Source organism: Telopea speciosissima, chromosome 10, assembly GCF_018873765.1.
Source record: "Telopea speciosissima isolate NSW1024214 ecotype Mountain lineage chromosome 10, Tspe_v1, whole genome shotgun sequence".
NCBI classification, from domain to species: Eukaryota; Viridiplantae; Streptophyta; class Magnoliopsida; order Proteales; family Proteaceae; genus Telopea; species Telopea speciosissima.
Genome location: NC_057925.1, coordinates 33,213,621 through 33,241,487, shown reverse-complemented (window position 1 = coordinate 33,241,487; position 27,867 = coordinate 33,213,621). Strand labels below are relative to the sequence as shown.

Sequence of the window (27,867 nt, the reverse complement as noted above, 5' to 3'; positions counted from 1 at the left end):
TCTCAAAAGGTGTTTTTAATAAAGGCAAATATTATTTTAACCAAAGTTAGTGACAAAGAAGATGTAAATTTTTTTTTTAACCTATATACTGTACCACATTTTTCTCTCAAATTATTTTAATTTTTAAGGGAGAGGGATAAGCACACCGCCTGTGTGCACTAAACTAGCGAGCAACACTAATGGGGGCATAGGATGGGGTATCATATAAGAGGGAGTATGGGTCATTTCAAAGGGTGACGAGAGAGAGATATATACATAATGGGTGCTAACTTATGGTACACCGAAAGTGTGCTCAATCTTTTCCCTTATTTTAAAAACTTTTGTTTTACCCCCAACTTAAAGAACTATTGAAAACTTTATTGAAAAAAAAAAACCTTTTGAGAACAATACCGGACAAAGAAGAAGGTTACAATTTCTCATTCACCCCTCTAGTTAGATGCATCTTTTAAATAATGGATAAATTAAAAAAACAAAAAATTTGCGTGCTTACACTCTTTGTGTTGTGGTAAGAAAATATTAAAAAGATTGAGATGGTGAGGTATGGAAAAAGATAGTTTTATCTATTTATCTTAATCATGCAATAAATATGGACCGAGTTTCTCTTCACCCATGCATGATTTAATATGGGTATCAAGATCGGTATAAGTCTCGATCAATACTAACACTGATATGGATCAGCCACATCAACCTATATCAGATGATTTTACCCTCAGTTTTTAAAGAAAATTGATGTTTGGATGCTTTTGCCCTTACTATGAATCATTACATTGGTACAGTATCAACCAAGTATCTACACTAATATATCCAATCTGATTCCGATATTTATAACCATGCACATATAGTGAAGGACGTACCATCGGATGCCAAAATAGAGGGATATATAATTTCAACCCCAAATAATAGACACTAAATGTTGATGATGGAACAAGAGTCCTATCATATAGTCACATCATCTGGTTGAGGGGATTCTTCCAGCACACTAGTTAAGGAAAACTTTCACCTTAAAACATGGTCACATGATTCACATCACTAGTGTAAAGAGATTTCTCTTGTTCACCATTTTTTTTGGGCCGCCTGGAGGGGGAGAGGGGGTGTGTTTTTTCATGTACGGTGATGCATGTGCACAATCGACATTAAATGCGATTCAATTGACAGAATTGCTCAAATGACATAAAAACCCTTGTCCGCTTATTTGATGGAGTCGATGAGAGAATCCCCTGTACCTTCCTTATTTTTTTTTGTTAAAATCGAATTTTTAATCGAATGTTGATCGGTTGAAGTTGTATAAAATGGTAAGTGGCAACTACAAATGGTCAAGTGGCAAGTCCCTCACCTACGCATGGCTAACAACCAAACTTCCTCCTGTAACGGGACCACACGAAGATCGCAAAATCAATCCAAAGAAAAGTCTATTTTGCTACAACTGTACATGGTAGATCATATTGATTCTCCCCAACATTTGATCCTAGCCATCCATTACATACAACAATAAGATTATGGTCCCCACAGTTATAAATGTACATCATTTATGTGTACCGTCGGTACATCAGAAACATTCTCAGTAGAGATCTACGTGATCTAAACATGCAAAGATACTTATCAGAAAAAAAAACAAAGAAAAAAAACATGCAAAGATCACATAATGGGGACCACATCTTTTTGAGCGTTAGCTGGGACTGGATAAATGTGATGCAAAAACAAAAAAAAAAAAACACAATATAACTAAAGAATTGTTTAAACCATATACTTTTTAATCTAACCGTCTGATCAGAATATTTTTCAGAATTGTGAATCTTTTATTCTAATCCAGCGGTATTATGCACGTGCTCACATCTAAACGTAGATAAATGTCCTTGCTATCTCACCAAATTTACAATTCAACAACTTCCTTTCCTTTCTTCTGTGATTTTTCTACTCACGAGTAACGATTGGACCAAAAAATATCGTTATTACTACAAATCCTTTCTCTTTCCCTTCCCAAATTTTAATCACAGTCTCTGGTTTTTCGTGCCCCTCTCTCTCTTTCTCTCTTATCGTTCAAGGATTAAAGAACAATAGATCAAGACAGATTACCTTATAAAGGGAGCCGTCGAAGCGAAGCGAGAAAAGCGCGGATATCGGAAAGCTAATGCAAAGGTATCTTTCTAGTTTCTTCCCCGTTTCTTCCTCCATTTCTGTTAAAGAATTTCCCCCCCCCCCCCTTTCTTTCTGTTTTGTTCATATCTAACACTGCTGCAGTTAAATTTATCGGAGTTTCTTGGACCTTTAAATTTAGAGACTTTGATTCAGTGTAAGATTAGTTAAATCTATTGTGGATTTTTAGTACTATTAATTTTTAAAGTTTGTTGGTGATCAAATGTGGTCGCAGATATTTCAGGCTCCGTATGATAAATTTAGTGACGGTTTTGATTCGCTGTTAAATTTAGTGAAGCTTTTTCTCAACTCTTGTTTTGTATAATTATTGTTATTATATATTGGTGAATTGGATGACGCAGAAATATAGAAGGAAAAGGGAGGAAAATAATGAATTTAAAGAGGGTTTGTTTTGTTATTTGATTATATAGCGGCTGTTTAAATTTAGGGGTCACGGTTCTGTGGAGTTAATTGATTATGTTAATTAGCGGTTGCAGTCTGTTAGTGCACGATCCGTCCCGTTCTCCGAATGGCTGTACTGACCCACAAAACAACGTATGGGTCAACCCTTGCCCGTCTGGGCCGGCCGATCGAGCTCCGATGCCAAAATTATATTGCGCATGCACAGATAATTCAAGAATTTGAAAAAAGAGACATCCTTAAAACTATGGCATACCTGGCTATTTATAGGTTTCAAATCGTAGATCGTCATAGGTTTTTGTTGACAGCAGATCTTTGTCTCGATCTAGTAAACGCTGAAGTGGAGCGTCGTTTGAGTGGACACTTGTCTTAAGAGATCACGCCGAACGCATGACCCTAGCTCATGCGTCCCGTGTGATTTGGGAAAAGTAATTCCCTCTTCGCTTGCGCCTTCTTTGCCTCGGTCTTTTAAATGATCGGCTCGGTAAGAACCGGGCCGATCATTTTCTCGGGCCGTGGGGTTTAATTCTCTGCAGATTTGTACAAGATCGGTTCAACGTGGCCGAGCTGACGTCGAATAAACCTGGGCTGAACACGTGTCATTACGCCATTGGCAGGACTATGGTGGGTACATCATATGCCCCCCCACTCACCTGGACCATTTATGGTCTGGGCGAATAGGGCTTAAAGCCGTCTGGCGTCTGGTAGCGTCGTTCTCTGGTAACCGAGCCGATCTTCAGCGAATCGTGCTTTACACGTTGTTTGGATCCTGTCGTGCACCTCGAACTTCGCACCACCTATTGGCCACGTGTCGGGTTAGGGTCATAATGGTTCGGGTAGTCAGACCGTCGTGTGACAATGTCCATTAGATACGTGCTCTCCTGACCGTTGGATTCCCACGTCCCCTGGCTATAAATTGGAGAACAGTTGTGCTCCATTTGTCGTCCGCTGTTGTTTTGAAGGTCGCGCTGCCCCTTTGATCGGTTGGTTTCGTAAGCTCAGCACGTCATCTCATTCCAGACGAGGCGCCTTGTGATTTCTTCGGCTACAAGTAAGTTCTGCTCTCATCTCATGGGTTATAGTGGTGACGAATATAAACTGCCCGGGGTAAGCCCCTCGATTAAAGGTTATAGCCGTGACTCCGCCCCCAGCACGTCCAGCTCTTTAAACCTTGAGGACTTGCTTAGCTCGGCCTCTGATGACCTCAGCAAGGTTTGGCCCGACCAAAATGCGGCGATGGAGCCTGATCGTGAGATCCATAACCCCCCAACCCCGCCCCTCGATACGGGAGCATATGTCCAGGCGGCTGCCCCTGTCGTAGTTGGCGAGGTAGATGCCGATGTGGACATCCTGGGAATAGAGTGCCAAGGCTCCGTTCATAATGGGGCCGAGGAAGAGGCCGATCCTACCGACCGAGCTGGTTCAGAGGAGGTAAACGATGGCATCAGTAGTGCCGAAGAGGACAAAGACGAGGATGAGGAGAACGACAGTGACGAAACAGTATTTGACGAACCGGAACAGAGTGTGTACAATGTGGCTTCTATTCTGCACCCTTCCGATCTGACCTGGATCAGGAGACAATATTCCATTCTTGACGAGGTCGTCCTGAGGCTTCCCTCAAAGGAGGAGATGGTGTGTCATACCCAGGTTCCCTGGGTGAGTTTATATGAGAAGTCCTTTCACAATGGTCTGAGGCTTCCTACTTTGGACCTTGTGAAAGAGATTTTTAACCACTGGCAACTCACCCCTTGTCAATTGGTGCCTAATTCTTGGAGAATCATTCTTGGATTTTTCGTGTTCTTTAAAGGATTGATTGTGAGCCGAGCTTGTTGCTTTTTTTAAATTATTTTATGCTCAAGAAATGCAACCTGGACGGGTGGTATTATTTCACTCATCGTAAACTTGGAAAGAATAGGAAAGGGGTGCCCCTCTTCGTTGCCATGCCCACATCAGTCAAAAATTGGAAAGATCGGTTTTTTTATGCCGATATTCCCGGGTCACCCTTTAGATAGGAGTGGCTCGCAGTCAAACCGAGGGTTGTGAACCAACCTCTTCCCTTGAGTAGCGAGGATGAAAGGGCAATCGCCCGAGCCTCTAAGGCCAAAAGATTCGATGTTCGGAAGCTGAACTCCGATGATTTTCTTCAAGCGATGAATTTAGGTGAGTTTTAGTCGGCTCGTACCATAGCTCGCGCCCTGACCTTGTTGCTTTGGTCTGACATTGTTTTTCGTTGTTGCAGTGACGTTCAAGTTGGACACAGATAAACTTGCTCGAGCCGCTCTAGAAAAGAAACGAAGACTTGCCGGCGAGGGTGGGAAAGACAAGGGAAGAGGGGAGACGAGCTGATCATTGGCTTCCCTTCATAAGGAGAAAGGGAAAACGGCCGACAATGTTCCTTCTCGACTGCCCAAAGGCGATTCCAAAGTGCCTCCCCCGTCTGGTATTGTTGCAATTGACTCGGAGGGCAAGACAGGAAGGAATGATCGGAGGGACGAGAAGAGGAAAAGGGACGAACTTCCCTCCCCCCAACTAACAGGGGAAAGTCGACCTTGTCTCCCTCTGACAGGGATAAGAAGGAGAAATTGAAAGAGAAAGAGAAAATGCCCGAACCGAACTACTCCATTCGGTGGAACTTGAAGGCCGGGGACTCGGCTATGGATGACGGGGCTATCGCGTATGAGTGGGTTTCTAAGTGTCACCTTCCTCGCGACCGGAACGAGCTGAGGAATTTGTCTGATGGGGCCTTTCTGCTGATTTTTACAAGGTTTTGAGCATGGTACGTACTTCCTTACTACATCTTTCTGGCCCGTCCTGCTTCTCTTTTTGTTTGTTTGTTTTTAACATGATATTCCCCCTTTTGTGTTAGGGGTTTGCTTATGCGGCTGAGGCCGGCTTTCGGGTGGAGACTCTTTCCCACAAGCTCTGGGATTCTGGTCTTAAGCTCAGCACGGCTTTGGGTGAGAAGAAAGCTCTCGTAAAGGAGAAGGCTGCAGCAGATGCTACCATTGCCGAGCTTCGGACCAAACTAGCCAATCTCTCCGTCCAAACTACTCTCCTGACCGAAGAGCGGGATCGATACCATAATCAGAAGGTGGATTTGGAGAAGTTTTTAGCGAATGCCCGGGCAGAGCTTTGCGAGACGGTTAAGATGGCCAACGAAGATCGTCTTTCCGTGAAAATGTCCGTTATCGAGGACTTTAAAAGCTCAGAGGCTTTCTGCGTGCTCGTCACGTCTTACAACGCCGATGCGTTCGAGATGGTGCTAATCATGCTTTCCGCCATGTGCTATCCAAGCTGCCGACCTTCAATTTCTCTGATTATGATTACTATACTCCCACTGGCGAGACCGTGGTTGTTGAGGGGACTGATGGTCAGGTCGAGGCAGGATTAGAAGTTGAGCAAAAAATCCAGGTCATCGAGGCCGATGTTACCAAGCTCAATGATACTGTCGATGTCAAAGAGGATGGGGAATTGTAATTTTCCGACCTGCATATATGTTGGAGTCTTCTCTTTTCTTCTCTTTTTTTTTTTGAAAAGGTTGCAAAGATGTTCTACTTCTTCTTTTTGGAAGGACTAGAAAAATGTAGGGGGCTGGAAAGATGTAGGGAAATTGTATAGGACCCTTTGATGAGTTAAACAATCTTTTTTTTTTTTACGATCTTTATGGATTGGAGGTCTTTACCAACCCGGAGGTCGGCCTCGTCTACTCACGGATGAGGACGATCTTCGCTGATGCCTCTTATTGGAGTTCTTTACCAACCCCGAGGTCGGCCTCGTCTACTCACAGATGAGGACGATCTTCGCTGATGCCTCTTATTGGAGGTCTTTACCAACCCGGAGGTCGGCCTCGTCTACTCACGGATGAGGACGATCTTTGCTGATGCCTCTTATTGGAGGTCTTTACCAACCCGGAGGTTGGCCTCGTCGCTCACTGATGAGGACGATCTTTCGATGCCTCTTATCGAGGTCTTTACCAACCCGGAGGTTGGCCTCGTCTGCTCACGGATGAGGACGATCTTCGCTGATGCCTCTTATTGGAGGTCTTTACCAACCCGGAGGTCGGCCTCGTCTACTCACGGATGAGGACGATCTTCGCTGATGCCTCTTATTGGAGGTCTTTACCAACCCGGAGGTCGGCCTCATCTACTCACGGATGAGGACGATCTTCGTAGGATAGTAGACAAAAGGCTTGATAAAACGTTGGAAATCGTATTCATGTATCTTTTGGCTGTGTAACTTGAACGAAACAACAAAAGAGTTTCTTGATCATCTCCACATCTTTTTATTGATAATATTTCTTCATATGCTCTGAATTCCATGGCCTTGGGAGTTCTTCCCCATCCATCGTCTTGAGGTAATAGGTGCTGGGCCGAACCATTTTGGAAATCACGTAGGGGCCTTCCCAATTGGGGGATAACTTGTTGACGTTCCTTGGGTTTGAGGCACTGGCTTTTCTCACTACAAGGTCGCCGAGCTGAAACCATCACGGCCGAACTCTGCTATTATAATACCTGGCTGCTCTTTATTGGTGGATCTCATTTCTGATTCTTGCATCTTCTCTTACTTCCTCCAAAAAGTCTATATTGGCACGAAGGCCCTGCTTGTTGGAATGTTCATCAAAGTATGCCACCCGATGTGAGGTTGCTACCACCTCTACTGGAGCCAAAGCCTCGGTCCCGTATGCCAACCGGAACGATGTCTCTCCTGTGGGCGTTTTGATGGTTGTCCTATAGGACCATAACACGCTAGGAAGCTCATCTACCCACTTAGCCTTGGCGTCTTGTAGCCTCTTCTTCAGCTCGTCCTTGATTGTTGGTTTTGTAACCTCTACTTGCCCATTGCACTAGGGGTGTGCTATCGAGGTATTGCAGAACTCAATCTGGTATAAGTCGCAGAAAGCTCGGAATGCTCGGTTATCGAACTGTTTCCCATTGTCGGTGAGCAGGACCCGAGGTAATCCAAACCGGTAAATGATTTTGTCCCTGAAGAACTTTTCGATGTTCTTCTCCATAATTGTTGCTAAGGGCTCAGCCTCTACCCACTTGGTAAAGTAGTCTATGGCCACAACTAGATACTTTCTGTTTCCCGCGGCTGGGGTGAAGTTGCCGAGCAAATCCATCCCCCACATAGTAAAGGGAATCGGGTAGAGCATAGGTGTCAGGTGGGTAGACGGTCGGCGCGGCACCGATCCGTGTAGTTGGCATTGTTCGCATCGCCGAACATATTCTCTAGCTTCCCGCTGCATGTTGGGCCAGTAGAAACCCTGCCTCAGTATTTTGTAAGCTAGGGATCGCCCCGCCATATGGCTTCCGCAGATCCCTTCATGGACTTCCTCCAGTGCGTATCGGGCCCCATTTGGTCCAAGGCAACGCAATAGGGGGCTTGATACCGACCTCTTGTATAATGCTCTGTCTATCCACGTATAATTCGCAGCTCGTTGTCGTACGACGTGTGCTTCCTTTCCGTCAGCCGGCAGGACGTCGTGCTTTAAGTACTGAATGATGGGGTCCATCCAGCTTGGCCCCTCTTCTATGTTGCTAACTTCATCTGTCTGATAAGACGGCTTGCTCAGCTCTTCGATGTAAACAGATCGGTTTGCTGGGAAATCTGTATCCGTCAACCTTGATAACGCGTCAGCCCGCACTATTTTCTTCCCGGGGGATTTGCTGAATTTCGAAGCTTTCAAATTGCCTGACCAACTCCTTGGCCTTCGTAAGGTATTTCACCATCCGATCTTCCTTGGCCTCATAGGCGCCTCTTACCTGATTCACGATCAGTTGGGAATCACTATGAACTAGTATTCTTGATGCTAGGACAGCTCGTGAAATTCGCAATCCTGCTAAGAGGGCCTCGTATTCAGCTTCATTGTTAGAAGCTGGGAAAAGGAACCGCAGCGCATATCGGATCTCGAACCCTTCTGGGCTAATCAGAATTAGCCTTGCTCCACCTCCTTTTGTTCGACTTGATCCGTCTACAAACAACATCCAACAAGGCTCTCTGGGTCGGCTCGGGCCCGGTTCGGAAATGGTGTCGGGAAAAGTGCACTCTACCACAAAATCTGCTAGTGCTTGGGCCTTGATGGCGGCCCACGGCTGAAATTCAATCTGATGCTCGCTAAGCTCTACTGCCCATCCTACGAGTCGTCCTGAGAGGTCGGGTCGGTGCAATATCCTCTTCAAAGGCTGATTGGTCATGATGATAATTATATGGGCTTGGAAATACGGGCGCAATCTTCTCACCGCGGTCACTAGTGCAAAGGCCAGTTTTTCAATATGAGAGTACCTCAACTCAGCATTTACCAGTACGTGACTGACATAGTACACCGGCCTTTGTACCTGGGCTGTACAATCTTCTTTCACCAACACTGCACTTACTGCAACCTCAGAGGCAGCTAAATACATCTGCAAGTCCTCTCCGTGGTCGGGTTGGACGAGCAATGGAGGGTTTTCCAAATATTTCTTCAGGGTATTGAAAGCCCCCTGGCACTCATCCGTCCAACAAAACTTGCGCGGGTCCCTTAACCCCTTTAAGGCTTTGAAGAACGGGTGGCATTTGTCCCCGGCGCTACATAAATCTGCTAAGGGCGACGACTCTCCAGGTTAGTCGTTGGACTTCCTTCACCGTCCGTGGCGGTTGCATTTCTTTGATTGCCTTGATCTTTGTGGGATTAGCTTCGATGCCTCGCTTAGATACCATGTAACCAAAGAACTTCCCTGATCCAACCCCGAATGCACATTTTGCCGGGTTGAGCTTCATCTGATGCTTCCTGAGGACACCAAACACCTCATCAAGGTCGGCTATGTGGTCTTCCGATCTCTTGCTCTTGACGAGCATATCATCGACGTAAACCTCCATGTTCCTGCCGATGTGATTCTTAAAGATCGTGTTGACCATCCGTTGGTAGGTTGCCCCAGCATTTTTCAAACCGAATGGCATCGCTGTATAGCAAAAGTTCCTTGTTCGGTTCGGAATGCTATTAGAGACTCATCCGCCTCACACATCTTTATCTGATTGTTGCCCGAGTAGGCATCCATAAAAGTCAACATTTCATAACCTGCCGTTGTATCTATGACCTGATCTATTCTTGGCAATGGGTAGTTATCCTTCGAACAGGCTTTGTTAAGATCGGTGTAGTCTACACACATGCGCCATTTGCCGTTTGACTTTGGCACCATGACCACGTTCGCCAGCCAAGTGGGAAACTCAATAGGGCGAATGAAGCCCAAGCTCTTCAACTTGTCAACCTCTTCCTTAATCGCCGCCAATCTGTCTGTAGCGAAATTTCGACGCTTCTGTTGTACGGGCTTTTTGGTCGGATCGACCCATAACTTATGTTCGACCACATGTCGTGGAATTCCCGTCATCTCGGCTGCCGACCAAGCAAATATATCGGGGTTTGCTTTGAGGAAATCAATCATCTGCTTCTGATGCTAAGGGCTCAGCTGACTTCCGACATAAACAACTTTCTCGGGGCTCGTCCCTAGCTGTACTGCAACAAGTTCTTCCACCGGCTCTCCCCTTCGTTCGACCGCATCGTCCCTATGATTGGGTACCTCCACCGTGTAGGCCATTGCTCGGCAGTCGACCTTTGTCATTTTTACAAAAGCCGCGTAACATTCCTTGGACTTCTTCTGGTCAGCTCGGCATACTCCGACCCTGTTGTCTGTTGGGAATTTTATCATGAGATGTTTCGTGGAGACAATGGCTCCCAATGAATTTAAGGATGGCCGACCGAGGATCACGTTGAAAGCTGATACGACTTTCACCGCCATAAAATTTACCCTTATTGTCTTCGTGTTCAGGTGGGTCCCAGCCGTCAGCGTCATCTCGATCGTACCTTCAATGGTAGCAGATGCCCCAGAGAACCCGTACAGGTTAGTGCCATCTGGCTTGAGATCGGTGTCGGCGAGTCCGAACTGTCGGAATGCTTCATATGACATCATATCGACCGACGCGCCCGTGTCTACAAGGATCCGGTGGACCGGTCTGTTGTCGATTACTGCCTGTATGACCACTGCGTCGTCATGGGGCCAACTGATATTCTCCATATCATCATTGGAGAAACTAATGACTGGTTCTTTCTTGGCCTGCTTGTTTGCTGCTTCTGCGACCCCTACGAACCGAGCATGGGCTTTCGCCTTTCTGATAGACTCGGGTTTGGGTCCTCCCACAATGGTGAGTATAGGAGCGCCGGGTGCGACCTGACTTGTTTCTGCCCCCTTCGTGTAATTAGAACGTTGCCCATCGGTCCGGATCGGGATCGTCCTTCGTTCCTTTCTGTCCCCGGGTCGATCTTCATTCCTCCTATCTCGTCGGCCCTCCCTTCTATCCTCATCGTGGTAAGGGTGGTTTGTTCTCCTTTCCACCTTCGCCCTGTCCACGTATCGTGCGAGGTGTCCTTCACTGATTAGCTTCTCTATCTCTTTCTTCAACTGCCTGCAGTCATTGGTGTCATGTCCAGTATCTTTGTGAAATCGGCAATACTTGTTCGGATTCCTATCTTTGGCCTCGGTGAACATCGGGTCTGGCCAACGAAGTATTCCTCGGTTATGAATTTGTAGTAATATCTCCGAGCGCTTTGTGTTGAGCAGCGTGTAATCTGGGCTCAGCGCCCTTTCCCTCCGATCCGACCTGGTCCTCTTATCATCTCTTCTGGCTTGATGGTCGTCATGGCGATCTCTACGATCTTCTCTGTCAGTAACCTTCTTTTTGTCTGGCCCCCCATAGACTTCGCCTCGCGCTGCTAATACTTCAGCCATGTTCGCATACTGATTACATCGCCCCATGAGCTCAGGCATGGTGGTCACCTGGTTCAGGACTAGGGACTTAACTAGCTCCTCATCGGTCACCCCATTGTGCAAGGCATTAAATGCCATGGTTTCATCCAAGTCTTCCACGTCCAAAGACTTGTTCATGAACCGAGTTAGAAATTCTCTGATCGGCTCTCCCTTCTTCTGCTTCAACGCGAACAAGTTCGCCACTGTCTTCTTTTGCCTGATACTGCTCTAAAATCGTACCACGAAGGCCTTAGCTAACTCCTTCCAATGATTGATTGACCTCGGCTTTAACTTCGAGAACCACAGCGTGGCTTCCCCCTTAAGGGAGGCGGAAAAGGCTCGGCACAGCACCGCGTCTGTCCCACCGTAAATCATCATGACCGAAATGTAATAGCTGACGTGATCTACAGGATCGGTCTTTCCTTAATACATGACAAAGTTGGGCAGTTTGAAGCCTCGAGGTAGGTTGGCGTTCAGGATCTCGTCGGTGAACCGGTGATGTTGGGCTAAGGCATGCAATCCATTCCCCTTCTTATCCAAGCTTTTTACCCGATCGTCTAGTTCTTGCAACTGTTTCTCCCAGGCGTGGTTCGGATCAGGCTCAGCATTCTTACACTTAGACTCGCCGACTTCGATCTCCCCGCCTAACTTATTCTTCTCGGCGTGCGGGCTCTTTGAGCCATTACGTCCCCCCATATTTTTATCCCCCCTCCGGGCGCTTCTCTGGCCTGCTTGTCCCCCCTCCTGGATTCGATGTCCTGCTTTAGACCCTCTGGGACTCATCGAACGTTGGGTCGAACCTCCTGCTGGTGGCGGTGGTGGTGGGATGACCTGCTCAAGATGCCCTTGCCGAGCTATGGAGTCTAACCGTTCCAGACATGTACGGAACAACGTTTGATTCTCTAGGATTTGGTACTGCAATTGTTGAAACTGCGTGTTGGTGACCGGTGCACTTGGGTCAAGGCTGCCTAATCCAGATAACAAGGGCTGCAAGGGTGGTAGTAAGGTTCCCTGACTCCCCTGGACTGTGGGGTGGTTACTTGGTCCTCCTTGTTCGACGATCCCATGCTGTCCTTCTGTTGGCGGCAACCGTGCTTCCTTTGATGTCTGCCGGGTTACGGGTTGTCCTCCTCGGGACGTCTCAGTCCCGTCTGTAACCATGGCTTTTAGTGTGGTTTCCCACAGACGGCGCCAATCTGTTAGTGCACGATCCGTCCCAATCTCCGAATGGCTGTACTGACCCACAAAACAACGTATCGGTCAACCCTTGCCGGTCTGGGCCGGCCAATTGAGCTCCGATGCCAAAATTAGATTGCTCACGCACAGATAATTCAAGAATTTGAAAAAAGAGAGATCCTTAAACCTATGGCATACCTGGCTATTTATAGGTTTCAAATCGCAGATCGTCATAGGTTTTTGTTGACAGCAGATCTTTGTCTTGATCTAGTAAACGCTGAAGTGGAGCGTCGTTTGAGTGGACACCTGTCTTAAGAGATCATGCCGAACGCATGACCCTAGCTCATGCGTGCCGTGTGATTTGGGAAAAGTAATTCCCTCTTCGCCTGCGCCTTCTTTGCCTCGGTCTTTTAAATGATCGGCTCGGTAAGAACCGGGCCGATCATTTTCTCGGGCCGTGGGGTTTTATTCTCTGCAGGTTTGTACAAGATCGGTTCAACGTGACCGAGCTGACATCAAATAAACCTGGGCTGAACACGTGTCATTACGCCATTGGCAGGACTATAGTGGGTACATCACAGTCATTTCCGGTTTTCTGCAATTAGTGATTTTTTTTTTTAAAAAAATATTATTATTTTTTGATTTAGAGTTGAACATGGACAAATTTCCGGTTTTCTTTTTTCTGTTTTCCTTTCAAGTTTTGGTTCCTGGATATCATATCCTTGGCCTCTGCCAATGTTTATGCTCTTCTGTTTGGAAGTTATATGTTGTTTAGAAGATTTATCATACAGAGGTAGGCACATGGTGTTGGGAACTTTGTCTCTCTTTTCGTCAATATGTTATTATGATTGTCATTCTATGAATTTTCTTTTCCATTTCGTGACTTGTATGGAAGATGGATTTTTTTCTGCAAGTCTTGGATGCAGATAGATCGCTTTGTGTAAGTTATAGCTTTTTTTTTTGTGTTTCTCTAAGTTATCCTTGAGAAGATAGGCTCTTTGGTCAGGTTTCTCTGTATATTCTTTCTGAGAATGTAAATGCCCTCTGTAATAGTTCAATGTACAGGGTATTCTCAGATGTGAGTGGTAAATTAATACGACTTCTGTAATTATATTAACTTTCATTTTCAGAATGTGGGAGTTTCTTTAGTAATGTTGTATCCAAGAATTGAAGCTTTGGAGAAAAGTTAATTCCATTTGAAAGAGAAGAGTTTAATGGTCCTTATCTACGTGTCATTGTGTCCATGTGTTTGGCCTTCTTTGAGGGAGAATAGTTAATTTGTGTTTGTGCTTCATGTATTGGACTATTGCACAAAATTCCGACTAGGAACTGATGTAGTTTGGACTGGCAGTGCCCTTTTAGAGTTTAAGGTTTTGAGCCTTATTTTATTTGTTCAGGTACTGCAGCTGTTAGCAACAACTTTCCTGCCACAATTATTAGACTGCATAATTCAGTTGGTTGTGCTTTTTTTCCAATATTTCAATAAATATTTCTATTGTTAGTTGTTTCGCTCTTGGAGTTTTGTTTGTTATAGCTTGTACTAGAAGTATGTGCTCTATTGTTCTTACTATTGTTTTGTGTTTGAGGCTGGAATAAAATCCTTATAAACCACACACTGGTTTTGGGAAATAATCGAGTGCTACTAGTCCTTGTGGCCAGAGTAAATGATTAACTTCCACAAGCAAGTGTAAAATGTGTTGCCAACTTTTCAGTCCATGGAGCATAACACTTAACTTGATGTTGTATGTCAAATATCTTCCACGTTCTCATTGGGCTTCTTTCCAAATGTGCAATTTGGTTCTATAGATAAAATCTCGTTTTGCTATTGATAAAAAAATAATAATAATAAATTAAGGAAAACTTGCAATTCAATTTCCTTGATCCTATGCCCACCTTTGACCTAGAAGGATTTTCCTTTGAACTTTATATATTGTTCAGATGTGTTTGGTAATACACCTTGATTTCTATGGATACCTTGTCAGATGCCTTATTCCTCTCTTGAGAGATCAATTGTATATACTGTACATTTGAATGAAGTACAGCTTCCATACCAATGCATGGAAGCTTCATATATGGTTAATAGTTTGTAGACTTTAGCAAATGTAAAATAGCTCAGGCTTTTTAGTATCTTCTTTGACAACCCTAGAACACATGGAAATGCCTAGAAAGCGACTCATTAACTAGATACTGGGTTTTGTCATGGTATATTAATGTTTCCTTTTGATATCATTTTGGTAAGGAATTTTTGATGTGGTTTCAGTTTTCTTTCCTTTGCTGTTTTTTGTCAAGTCATGAGAGTGCAGTGATAACAATTTTTTAAGCAATGATTGGAGGGGTTTTTATTAATATATGTTTTGTAGATTAATCTGTACGAAAATGTTATAGCAGAAGCACGGTGAATGAGGAATTCAACCAAAAAAAGAAAAAAAAAGTAAAAATGTAAATTGTTCAGAAAAATGTATCAAGAAAAAGAAGAAAATTTAATACCCTCAAACCAAATATTGCAAATTATCTTGGAAACCCGAACACCTAGGTATTCTTTCTTAGATGCTGTCTATTCCATGGATCACCCAATTGATGTGCACATTTATTGAGCACTTACTCTGTCATAGATTTACTGATTCCTCTCCATTCCCCCATCCCCTGTTCGTCAAAGTAAAAACTGAAAGAACCCAAGTCCAAGGAAATCCATGTCTCCCGGGTTTCTGAATCAACTATGAACAAACAGTGGAAGGAGGCCAAATTTACTTTCATGCTATATCACAGAAAATGAAGAGATGTTTGGAGGGCTTACTTATTTCATAGAACACACATGTTGGCTCGTTTGCAACCTCTTCCTTAAAGATAATCTATCTAAAAAAAAAAAAAAAGAGAGAAGGGAAAACTGTCTACCTCAAAGATGGTCAAGAGTGAGTAGCTTATCAAGAGCAGCTCTCAACCTAGAATTAATGTCCTTAAAGATCAGGCACTAGAATAATCTTAATGGAGGTCTTAAAGCTGGAGTTTGTAACCTATTTTCAACAAACAATGGAATTATTCTGACCCACCTCCCCCCAGGCGTCTGCATCATTGAACTGGACTGAAATATTGGGTACAGAAATACACAACCTGCAATTAGGGTGGGATTTTGGTATCACTCCTGATGTCTAGAGTAGTCTCTTAGGAAGCACTTTGTTTTGTTTCCTATTTTTTTATTCTTTTGGGAGTTGGGGGTTTGCAATTTACTATTCTTCTGAGTGATTTTTGTAGTTAACAAATACTTACTGTAGGTGGTACCCACACAAACTAAGGAAGTGATTCTTGGGATGAGAAGCATAAAAGTTTTGCTTCAAAGTACAACTTCGAAAGAATGAAAAATCCAAGAATCAGTCGTGGAAAAGAATTCTAGTCAGTCTAACTTCGGAGAAGGAAAAAATTCTCTCAGATTCACTCTGAAGAAGTGATACCAACTTTTCCCACATATTGGTGCAAATTCAAACCCTAATTTAGGGAAATAGGGCTATAAGGCTTGCTGGAATGATTGGAATCTAGTATGTGTGTACAAGGAACAGATATAAACACTCTGAAATTTATCATGAGTTTGATAAAGAAAACTGATGAGGACATAATGAATAACAAAAAAGATGTTTAGAATGGAGAATAACAGATTTCAAACTTGGGAAATAGATAGAAATTGATTAATTGAATAAAAGGACAGAACAAGGAAGTGTGGAGCAATTGATAAATCATCAGAACAGGGAAGATTTTAGGGTTGGGAGAGAACTAGTAAAATATAAAGCAGATTGACTGGAAGTTTTGTCAAGTCTCCTACGGGATCTGTTCTATCAAGGGGAAAAAAATAAGATCCCTCTAACTGAATCGAAGGGGCAATAGATAAAAGAGGATATGAGAGAAAACAGGGCAGTATATATGGGTATGTAAATAGATGAGTTTAAATCTGATTTAAGTGATCAGATTTAATAATGAATAGTAGCTGAAACATATTTTTGGAGTTTCAGATCAAACTAAGCACAGAAAGAGTAGAAATAGAGAAATTGATTGAAAAGTATTGCAGGAGTGAGAGAGTAAAACTAACGTGATAATTGAGAAATTCAGACCTGATAAGAATTTTACTGAAGAGAAAGAGAGAGAGAGAACTTGAGAGTAAATAAGCAATTACACTGGCCTTTGCATGTCAGAACTTCCATACCAAAACTGAACTCTATTTTTTCTCAAAAACTGTAAATGAATGGAGGCTGCATCTTTTACTGTCTCTAAAGTAAGAAACCACCAACTCAGACTTGGACTCTAGAAAATCTATTAGTATACTCTTAAGAACTAAAACTGGAACTCAAACTGTTGACATAACAGAAGCACTGCATGAAGATCCTCTCAACTTAGCTTAATTTAAACATCCAATATTACATATTTGTCCAACCTGTGTAAAATAGAATATAAGAAATTTTCAGCTACCAACTTGAGCCTCTTTTTGGGCGCAAAATTGATTTTGAGGCCTTGTTCACCAACCTGTTTTGCCGTTCTATTATGTTCTGTGAGAGAACCAGAACAGTTGGTTGCCCTACAGATCTAATTCATAGTTCCAGATTTAATTTTCTGATCTGGTTTTTTATTTCTCTCATTGCGTATCTCTGTTATTCGCCACAATTATCAATTAATTTGCTGGTGAGTGTTTTGGTTTTTAAGTGGAACCTGGAACCGCTGTTATGGGTGATACTGTGATCCCATTTCTTTGACCTATGAACCTCACTGAAACAACTCAAATTGGTTTTGAAATTTGGGGTCTGGTTCCTCATTTATAAGCGATTCAAGAGGGGTATAAGAATTGTGTGTAAGATTTTTTTTATTGGTCAAGTTCCAAGTTGTGTTGTCTTTGCTAGGCAGTAAAGGTACTGCAGAAAGAGCTTTGAAGAATTGTAAATATTTTTCCATCCATATATTGAATTTGTTATTGGTTGTTTTAAGAAGCCATTGTGTTAGCAGTCCTTTCTGTTGAATTATTTAAAGTTAGCTACCGATAAGTTAGTCCTGTTAGAAATAAGTTTTTCTTGTTTAGTATGGAAATATATTTTTCTGGGATCGATTAAGTGGAGTTGGTTAGAAGGAAAAAGGAAAAAAATTGGGTTGAACATTTTAAACCTTATTTGTTAGATTATATTTTAGTTTTCAAGGCGCCTACCTTCTGGAAATAATTTATAGAACTCCTTTTCTAGAGAATACTTAGAGTTACATGCGGTCAACTTAATCATATTTGGAATGAGTTTGCTTATACCTTCATTGCTTCGTTGCAACTAGGTTGAAATAGGATAAGAACCTTTATCTTACTTCTTCAGTTATTACAAAACATATCTCCCATGGATGCTGGCCTTTGTTATTGATGAACAATGTCCGATAGATAGATAAGAACCTTTATCTTGTCTCCTCAGTTATTACAAAACATATCACCCTTGGATGCTGGCTTGGTTGTTGATGAACAATGGTCAATGTATACTATTTCCTGACTTTATATTCCTCCTTTTGTTCAAATGGTTGCTGGTTCTGGTAAAATTTGGAGTAAACAAATGCCACATAGTGAGTGAATTTTTAATTTCTAAAGTATGAAGGAGTAAACAAATGCCACTTAGTGAGTTAGTTCTTACTTTCTAAAGTATAAATGAATTATTTTGGTTACTTTTTATACTCCCACGAGGAGTCGGATTTGTTATAATTCTATAAGCAGATCCCAGGGAGGATGCCAATAGAATAGTCTGCTGTTAATTTAGGAGGTTACAAATTTTTGAAGACATACGTTGTCTTTAGACGTTGCAAGTCCATTGCATAAATCTTGGTTCTGCAAGCTTTACCATGTTGATAGTGTAAGACTTGTTTTTGAGACCTAGCCTTAATTCAGCTGGTTTGTGATGCAGTTGCTCTAGTTTGGTTGGACAAACATGAACCACTTTGGAAGCCCAAACAGAGCGTTGGTTCTAAACATAGTTGTCACGGCATCTAGGCGACCTAAGGCACTGGTGAGGGTCCAAAATCAAGGCGACCAAGGCGCCTGGATGCCTAGGTGGCGCCTTGACAACTATGGTTCTAAACCAGTTTTCTGGTCTGGCAAGGGCTGGTAGTTTACTTAGGATGCAATATTTTATTTTATTTTTTTGATTGGGTAGATACATGGGGGATGTTTTCTTGGGGTTATTTAGTTTCTTCTTTTCCAATTTAATTAGGAAGATAATAGACAACACAGACTTGATTATTTAATGAGAATGAGATCTAATTTAGTTTGCTCATGGTGGTGAGTGTGGTGTGCTTTGCTGGTCGATCATTGCTACCCCTCTTTTCTTTATTCTTATTCTTCTCCTTCCATTTTCCCTATTATCTTCCTAATCTCAGTTTCTGTTCTAGCAGAAGAGTAATTAACAGAGGGTTGGTCGGAACTTCTTCGGCAGAACTCTGTCTGGTCCAATATCTTGATCGAAGGTAGGGTTTCATAGGCGATCAGAACCCTGGAGTTACTTTTCCCAAGCCCTCCTCTGTTACGAGCAAGTAAACCCGTTGCAGGTCTGGTTTGCCTTTACCTCCATATCCAGTTTCTGGAGTTGGTCCTTGTGTTGGTGCCTACCCAATGGTGTTTCTATGATCTGGAATCAATCTTGCTAAGGATTATGAACCTGTTTGAAGCTTTTTTGTGCATTTGTAGCATGAGTTGGATGCCTGAATCACTCGCATGGAACTTCCTTTACCGCTGGTTCTGTTGTGCTCAAAGGTTGAAGAAAACCATTTCCCTTTCCCACGATTCTTAACCCTTTTACTTTATTCTTTAGTTTTCCCATGATGCCCTCTCCTTTATATCTTTTTCCACCATGTCCCTTAGCTAACTTTTACTACCTGCTTTACCCTTGTTAAATAAATCCTAAATACCTTACCCTTTGCTTTTACCTATCCAACAGCTTGAAGATTCTGATTATTTACAGCCTTGCCATTTTCCCTTGCAACTACAACATGTTTATAGTATTTTGCCATTCATCTCAATTGTGGAACTGTAGTTTGTTTGGGTGGGCGCACAATCAAGCCAATTAGTCCAACCTGTGTTTGCACCAGTTTGAGTTTATCATTAAGTGTACTATGTGAAACTCAATTTTCAAATAAGAAAGCCGTTTGATTGATCTAATAGGACAACTGATGACTGATTTCTTTCATTTAATTAAGACTTAAGAAATGAATGCAGCTGCTTTTCTCCCCCCTTCTTTTTTCTGTTTAGATAATTTATTTTACTAAGCTTTGTTGATTATGTCATGAAGACTTGGATGATTTGGACGTTAACTTAACCATTCTGAGATCATGTGTTGAAAAGGTTAGGACAAAATGCATAGTGTTCCTTGGGGTTGTAATGTAGTCCTAGGTTGGTAGGAGACCAACTAGGAACCAGTACTACAGGATCTATTATGAACTGGTAATCCGATTGGGGCAGAAAATGGTTTTAGGTCAAAATTAGGGTTAGGGTTTGAGGTGCTGGTTATGCTAGGCAGGTGTAGAGGAGTCTTATCAGTGAAGGTCTTGAGATGTTTTAATAGAGGGAAGTATGCTGATTTGAATTAACAGCAATATGGGGTTAGGATTTCGGGTTTTTGAAAAGAGTAAAAGAGGAGAAATCTAGGGTTTAGAGTGGGAGGATGAGGCTAGGGTTTGGATTGAGCCCTATAGGGGCAGGGATGGAGAGTTTGATCTAAAAAAGATGAGATTTTGCTGGCTGGTTTGGTCTGGGCAGTATTTTGGTTATGGGAATGTTGTCTAGTGATGGAGGGGATGTTAGGGTTTGGTGGTTTAGTAGATTAGGAGAAGAATTGGGGGATGTGGAATGTTTTAAACTTACAGGAATAGCAGAATTATCCTGGCAGCAGCTTGTTTGAAGGAGAAACTTGAATAAAAATTGAATCTTTGAACTTGAACTTGAATAAAAATCAGATCTTGAACTTGAACTTGAATACAAATCAAATTTTTAACTTGATCTTGAAGTTGAAGGAGAGCTTCAAAAGAACATCCAGGCTTCATACCGCAAGGTGTTGATTGGATCAAACACCAATCCCACCAGCCTTGATCAAACACAAGACAATCTCCAAGGGAGAAGAAGAGCAGCCAAAAGCTTTTCATTAATCCAAATTCGTGTACAATATTTGCCCCCCTTACAACCTTATATAGAGGACTCCAAATAGACTCCTAAACTAAAAAAGAAAGGCCTATTCCAATCCTTAATCTATTAGACTCAAAACATGGCTGGACTTATAGAGTCCTAATCCAGCCCAACCTAAATAACAATTAAATAGTCACATTAGCACTTAAGTTGTCATATGACCACTTCACCAAGTCACATGATCACTAACCAAATAAAAAGAAATCTACTAACAAAGCCCGTATGTAACATTATTACCCATAGTTTAGGCCCATAAAAGTATCTAGTACATAGAAAACCCATGGGATCAAAGGTTCAACATGTATATTACCCAACTAGACTTATTCCTATTAAAAGAAGCCCAGTTTGGTGATAAAACTGCATCAGGTTGTGGGTACATTGGTACAACTAATATTTTCAGAAGTATTGAAGAGGGTTTAGCCAGAGAAGAAGAGGTCTTGTTTTTCAAGAAGCTATACTGTTGCTTCAAATGATGAGATGTCAGGAATACAAGAGAGACTTGATGGAGAGTTAGAGGTATAGCCTACCTCTAATCTAAAAAATGTAAATGTATAGTGTTCCTAGGAGAGTGGTATCACTAATACTTTCAACAGAATGTGGATGGTGGAAAAATTGAAACAGAGAAGTAGAATGTTTTGAAAAACAATACTGGTGCTTCAGGTAATGAGAATAAGAGAGAATCCTAATGGGAAGTTACAGGTATAGCTGAGAGTATAGGTTTTGGCTTTCTGTAGCTTCTGTTATGTTATTGTAGAAATGCTTATGATTCTTCTTGCAGTCGAGCTTGGACTTTGGATCTTGCTTCCCTTGGGGTTTGGGGTCCCCCTCCCCCAAATTTTTGGTAGGGAGTAGTTGCTTTTTTCTTCTATTTATTCATTTCGCTAATAATTGGAGCCTTTATATATGCTGGAGTTTCTAGCTGGTAGAGTGGAGAATTATTGGCAACAGAAAATTGAAAACTTATTTTTCTGTATCACAAAACTGAAAATTCAGCAGCATATCTATACACGAAAAAAAAAAAGAAAGAGGAAATAGAGATCATTGGTGATGCAGGTGCACTATCTTGGACCGACCCAAACCCGTTTGGAAACCTAGACCGAGAACCGGGTCCAAATCTTGGTTTTTAATCTAGTAGGATATTTTAGGACTATTTATTTTTTTTTAATATTTTGTTAGGAGATAGGCTGGTAGCTACGTATGAAGTTAGTAGTTTCCTTAGTTGAGTAAAATTAGTTTTCTTAGTTTCCTTGTTGGGTTAATTTCTATTTCTTGTTTGAAATTTTCTTAATATATTGGCTTGTGATCGATGATACAGATTAGATTGACAAAAGAATGAATTGAGTTGTTTGGTTGAGGCCTGTGTGGCTGTGTGTGTGCGATCTTCTTCCCACCCCCCCTTCTTCTTATGCGATTTCCTCTCCCCTGCACTGAGATTTATCTCAGACTTCTTGACTTCTCCTAATCGTCCCTCTACCAATTTGATATCAAAGCTGAATGATCCATCATCCTTCCCCATCGATCTCTCTCTCTCTCGGTCTCCCTCCCCTCCCTTCGATTCCTGACTCCTGCAGCAACACTCCCTCCCTCGCAACATCCCATCTTCCTTTTTCCACCCGCAATGACTCACAAACGCACCCACCATCCCCACTGTCACCTCAATCGAACCCCTTTCTAGGGTTCCGACAGCACCAATAAAAAAAAAAAGATGTGAGAGAAGAATTTTAGAGGTAATCACATCAAGCATTCCTGGGTTCGTCGCTGCACTCCGGTGTATGATACTCGCAGTCTCCTAATCGAAGTTGAAGTTCCACTGCTGGTTCCAGAAATAGGAGAGTGCTTTTACATGTGTTCACCACTGGTTTTCCAAAGATCCATAGCAGAGAATCCAGCTCCAAACTTCCATGTCACCCGATAATCTCGTGTGGGAGATTTCTCCTTCACTTACTGGTTTTTCTCTGACGTTGTGAAGGAGGAGACGATCTCCTCTTCTCGAGCCACCACTTTATTCCTTATTTTCTTATTTTTTTTGGTTTTCCCATTATACTCCCTAGCACCTTTTTATTCTACCTTGTCCTTTTTTAAACTTCCTTCCTAGTCTACCCCAACCTTATTTTGTCCCTCCCTACTTTTATATTTTAAATCCTTTCAAGGTTCTTTTATTTACGGTTCTGTCACTAACTCCTTGATTTGAGTATCCTCTTATTTGTGTGGGCCATAGTGATTCCAAATACAAACCTGGGCATGAGTTTCTTTGTGTTTAGGTTTAAAATTTGCTTGCCCAACGGATAGCTTGCTGATTTGTTTATTGATGAAAGGCAAAGCAGCAATTTCGTCTAGCGATCTATGGTAGAGATGCTATCAAACAGTGACAAAACCATTATTGAGTCTAGGATTATGTATTCGTCGAATTCTCTGATCCTGAAGTATTGTGATGGTGCTTATTGTGAAGAGTTCGAATCTTCTCATTGCATTATTAAATTGGGTCAAGAATGGTTAGAAGAACGAAAAGGTGTTGTTGATTGTGATAGAACCTACAACTTTTTCACAAGCGCCAAACATTTGTTCTTCATGGATCGGTTGACGAAATATCCTTGGAGTCAAAGAAGGTGATACCGATAGTGCAGCCACAGGATGAACCGAATGAGCCAACACAAGAGGAAGACCACTCAGATATGGAACAACAAGTACCGGTCAAGGAAGACGAGACAAATATTATGGGTGAAGATCGAACGGGCTCTACTGCAACACCAAGCATTCACATTGAATTTGTTCTTCCTCACAGTTTTTCCAGCTATGGATGCAACCCTAAGGCTTCAAATTTTGGATTTTCGTCCAGTTGCAGACAATGAGCAGATAACCCCTGTTAGTGTGCTTGTATTTCTACTATTTTACAAAACTCGTAGCCGAGTTTTCCTCAGCACTGGGGGAATTATGCAGCCATGCAGGTGCACTATCTTGGACAGGCCCAAACTCGTTTGGGAACCCAGACCGAGAACCGGGTCCAAGTCTGGGTCTATGGTCTATTAGGATATTTTAGGACTTTTTTTTAAATTTAAATCTTATTAGGGGATAGCTATTTACGAAGTTAGTAGTTTCCTTAGTTTAGTAAAATTAGTTTTCTTACCGTATTCCCTTAGTTAAGTAAAATTAGTTTTCTTAGGCCTGATTTGGTATGATTTCTATTTGGAAATTGTTTGGTTTGATTTTTAATCTGGAATAGAAATTCTGAAATAGGTGAGGAGATATTTCAGTTTCAATTCTGAATTTGAAATTGATTTCACTATTGCAATTTAATGAGCCCATGGTTAATTTGATGGGCAAAGTATTAATTTCATGTTAAAAATAAAACACCACCCTTCTTCTCCTCCTTATGATCTCACCACCACCATGCCCCCACCACCTCCCTGCCACCACCACCACTGGGCCTCTGCCGCCACTGTTGTCACCACCACCTCAACACTACCACCTCCACTGCCACCGGCCCACTGCCGCCACCATCACTGCTATCACTGCCACCATCACCCCGCCACTATTGCCACCACCACCACCATCCTGCCTCACTGCTGCCTCTACCACCACCCTCTTTTTGGTCCTGCCTGTCCTGCTACGCACTGGCACCATCATCCTCTCCCAAAGAAATGTAGAGAATTTATTCTTAGAAATTGAACTACCAAATGGATTTCTTATTATTGAAATATTTCAAATTGATCCAACCGAAACAATTTCAATTTCTTGACCAAAATCTATTTGTTGACTATTTCATGAAATCAAATCCAAAGTTGAAATAGAAATCATACCAAATCTGGTCTTAGTTCTCTAGTTGGGTTAATTTCTATTTCTTGTTTGAAGTTATCTTTATATATTGGCTTGTAACCGATGATACAGATTTGACAAAAGAATGAACTGAGTTGTTTGGTTGAGGCCTGTGTGGCTGTGCGTGTGCGATCTTCTCCCCCCCTCTTCTCCTGCAACACTGAGATTCATCTCAAAATTCTTCCCTTCTCCTAATCGTCCCTCTACCAATCGGGGTTTAGGCAATGCAACCATAGTTTTCTAAAGCCTGAGACTATTAAAAGACTTGCCAATGGTTTTGTTATACTACTGTTTGGTTGATTATGTATACAATATTGCCTAGTATATTCCCTGTTTACTTTACTGTCTTTGTAATTTTTTTTTGGTACTGTATTTGCCTGTTTTTCTTAGTCCATTAAAGAAGGTTAGCACTTAGCAGTGAACATCTAATCAACTTCCTAATCTAGCCAATTATGTTTCTAATCTCTTGCCAAATTTGCCCATAAATTTGCAATTATAGAAAATTGCCTTATTGATTCGGATTGAAAGATCTAAAAGAGTCAGGGGCAGGCCTAAAATAATCCTAGGAGAGGTGGTGGGGAAAGACATGCATAGCTTAGGTCTCATTTCTTGTATGACTTCGAACAGAGCTGATTAGAGAACCAGGATTCATGTAACCTACCCCATTTAGTTGGTATAAGGCTATGTTTTTGCTGTAGAGAATTGCCTTATACCATGAGGGGAGAACTGGGCCCATCTAATGGTATTGATCAAGGTTCAAGAAGTTGGTTTCTATCAGTGTTTCGACCCTGGTTGAAACCTATAATTTAGATTTCGACAGAAACTTGACCGAAATCCCGCATCGTTTTGTTTGACCATAGAAATGGTCAAACGACTATAATTGGACTGAAACTTGACAGTGACCTTAATTAAGCATCCCTAAACACAATGAAACCTTTAGATTGTTGGAAAAAACACTCAAATTGTTAGTTTGATTTCGTACATTAAATTGGCAGTGTTTGCCGTATGGCCCGTACCTTGCCTGTATATTTCTCAAAAATAGCCTATGTTACACATGATTTAGTACTATAACATATAAAATATAATGAAGCCAATTAAAATATGCAATTGCAAGTTACAAATTGAGAAAAATCATTTAATTTAAATTTCACAATATTACATCATAAGTGTACAGTCACTGACTTCACATCAAATGTGCAAATAGGCAAAAGTCCCCTGCCCTTTGGCCTAGTCTCCTACTCTATGTTAATACCACATAGGGTTTCAGGTGGGCTCAAAAGATGAGGAAGACTTGCTGCTGAGTGCTGACAAAACCGTTCCTTCGACTTGATCACAAAAGATGGCTATGTCATGGTATGTCAGAAGAAATGTTCAAAGTCCATCACAACAGCCTGATATGTCTCATCATCCATATACTCTAGGTACCCCAACCTCGGATACAGATCACTGGGTCGGGAAGAAGAAGATGCTATCCACGAAAGATGCCACAACCTGTGACTGATCATCATGAGTAGTGTGGAATGGAGATGATGAAGAGCCATGCTGATCAAACCCACCATACCCACCACCCACCATACCAATGCTAGATGTGTCTGGAAATGATGGTGCGCGCCAATGTCCTGACTGCCCAAACCAAGTATATCCGCTGCTACCCTCCAGTCTGAGGCCTCCAAGTGTGTTAGACAAGGAAGAAACATCTATGTCCATGTTAACGCTGTCGTGCTCCTCATCTGGTCCCCATCTGCAGCGCAGGTGTCTGGTATAACCTGCATGTGTGGGGGGCATGTGCACCATTGACTGTGAGCCTGTAGATTGGCCAATGGTGACCAACATAAATAGAATTAAGCTCCAACCACTAAGTATTAACACTATGTTTCAAAAATTGGTTGCAAGATAATCAATTCTTTATACCAAAAATTTAAATCATAATTTCAAAACAGAAAATTAAATTCAACTCCATGAATTCATTGATCGGCTAATACTATTTAACAGATAAAAATTGAAGCCTAACCACTACATATTTACCCCTTTTTTTTTTGTAAAAAATTACTTGTGAAAAAAAAAGGTATTACGTCAAACTGTTAATCTTTAAGCAATCTCCCTCAAACTTGCTAAATCTCAGTTATAGATGACTTGAGCTAGCTTCCAACAAGTTCTTCCACCAAGAGTTGCAGCTGGAATGGCCAAAATCAAGCAAAAATTAAAGTTTGGAGTCAAAATACAGATTTCGGTTGAAACATGACGAGTTGAGTTTGAAATTGGTTGAAGCAGTACCCATTTCAAACGACTTATGGTATTTAAACTTAAGTGAATGTAACATTTCGGCGAAACGAAATCACTGAAACGTGTCGAAATGTTGACCGTAACATGTAAGTTTCGGTCGAAATCTGGTAAACCTAGTGAGTCTCATAGCATTTTGTTTCGAACTGTGCTGAAACCCATTTTTTTTTGGTCTATTTCGACCATCTCCACCAACTTCTTGAACCATGGTACTGATGGATATTGACTGGTTGCAGACTGTTATGGGTTTCCCACAAAAAATATAAATTTTGATTCAAAAATATTTTACCATTGGTACTTACGTGGACATCTGATTAGAATGTTGGTGCTTCTCCTATAGCTTTTGATTCACTAATTGAGCTTTCATTGTGAAAATTAAGATTGGATTGATTTTCGCTGTTAATTGTTTTCAATAGCACTTCCCCTCTTTAACTGTTAAGTGTCAACATGAACAGGTGAAACAAAAGATGCCGTGTTCCATTCGGAGAAGCAAGAGCAAAATTGAGAAAGTTGTGAAAGGAGGAAGTCGATCTCTGTCAAGGACATCTTTAGAACAGAGCAAACAAAAAGCTTTTTCAAAGGTAATACACTCTTTTGTTGCAAGGTTTAACCTTCCAAATGCTAAACTCCCGTTGTTACCTTGCTTTTGGTAATTCATTTACTGTCTGTGACCTGTTTTGGATGATGGATGTCCATATTATTTTTCAGGATCGTGAAGTATCTGATTTCATTCAGAAGAATTCTGATAAAAGGTAATATATGATTTGTTTAATGTTTTTTTTTGTCTGATGCATGGAACTCGGGTTGATTTGGTGATAAGTTGGGTTTGTCTATGGGAAGCGTATAATGTAGCTGATTCTCTCTATGCATAAGTTGTTAAATATAGGTATGGTGTTATTAAAATTATAAAAGTTGTAGCATTTAGATTTTACACAAATTCAATAGCTTCATGTATTTTTAATGATTAATGAAAACTTTTATTGCAAGGAGGAAGAGATAATACTTGGAAGAAAATATACTGGCAAATAAGGGCTGACAGAGATAGGCCCCACAAATACGACTAGGACAGTAAAACACTTCCAAAACAGAAAAAAG

At 41.7% G+C, this 27,867-nt stretch overlaps 1 long non-coding RNA gene across 1 annotated transcript; it reads left to right on the top strand.

The window, feature by feature from the left end:
• Window positions 1-1,959: 1,959 nt before the first annotated feature.
• Window positions 1,960-27,867, top strand: LOC122642938. Its single transcript, XR_006330132.1, has 3 exons — window positions 1,960-2,136; window positions 27,228-27,353; window positions 27,481-27,867. It is a non-coding gene; the product is annotated as an uncharacterized LOC122642938 (long non-coding RNA).